This window comes from Triticum dicoccoides, chromosome 5B, assembly GCF_002162155.2.
Source record: "Triticum dicoccoides isolate Atlit2015 ecotype Zavitan chromosome 5B, WEW_v2.0, whole genome shotgun sequence".
In the NCBI taxonomy this organism is placed as follows: Eukaryota; Viridiplantae; Streptophyta; class Magnoliopsida; order Poales; family Poaceae; genus Triticum; species Triticum dicoccoides.
The window spans coordinates 50,036,888-50,038,051 of NC_041389.1; the positions used below are offsets into that span (position 1 = coordinate 50,036,888).

The 1,164-nt window shown below is 38.3% G+C and overlaps 1 pseudogene; it reads right to left on the reverse strand.

The window, feature by feature from the left end:
- Nucleotides 1–677: 677 nt before the first annotated feature.
- LOC119309014 overlaps nt 678–1,164 on the reverse strand; it is a 2,885-nt pseudogene continuing 2,398 nt past the window's right edge.

Genomic DNA, 1,164 nt, shown 5'->3' on the forward strand with positions numbered 1-1,164 from the left:
CCGAATTCAGAAGTACAAGGGTGTGTAACTGAAACTATTAAGTTGCTGTTCACCCACCGTAAATTATGTAGCTGGAGGCTAATCTGAAAACTTACCTTCTCTTGTACCCTGACGGTTCATTGCCGCAACTAGTTTTTTTGTACGAAATCCGTGTTGCTGTTCCAATGTATTCACTCAAATATTTTCAATTCAAAAAAAGATCCACTCAAAATTTATCACTCCATAACACCCTCCATCATCAAAATTCATGAACTGGAAACAATTAGTTCATGTACAATGCCTTTCAAAGTGAACCTATATCTGATTGTTCATTCCATCTTTGTATGGTCAGATAACCATGTCAAGGAACCATTTGTAACTGTCTTAATTAAAATCTAACAGTTCAAATGTAAGCTTACATACAGGTTAAACAGATTATCTAAAAAAATGATAGCTAAGAAGTTTTATCATTCTCACACAAGGCAGAAATTAAAAGCAGATAAAAAAGGCAACTAGTGAGCTACCATAGATTCATATATATACTTATATCATACAGGTCAACCAATACATTGGAGAAGCACATTTTACATCCCTCGAAACGCAAAGGCATGGCAACCTCATCTAAGGTCACTATTTAGCAAAAGTAACTAGATAGAAGCTAACCCAGGATGGGCACTATACTATAAATTTAGCATGACTTAGTTGCCTTCTCCAACCCAACATAAGGATTTGCCTCCAAAGATCAATCGGAACGGAAGGATAAGCAATAGCTCATACCAGGTTGGCATATTGCGGGACTTAGCTGCTCTCTCCAACACATCTACAATGATATCAGGCGAAGATTTCTTGAGTTGTACATACCCTTGGCTTGCGATCACATCATTCATTCTATTCGAAGAGAGCATAAATTCAATGCAAGCATATTTGAGATTTCTGCAATTATGCTGGTCAGCTAGAGCTAATAGGGTGGCCACATTCTCCACATCAAGACTCTTGCATAGCATGCCTTCACATATCATCTTCATCCTTTCCATGGCATACTTGTCCGCAGCCACGAGTAAGTGCTTAACCATTTCTCTTTTGTCATCATCCTCGAGATCGTCCATGGAAGGCATTGAATCCGTGTAGATGAAGTGAAGAAATGACTTGAAAATAGCAGGCTGCATGTCATCAATAGTTATGTCC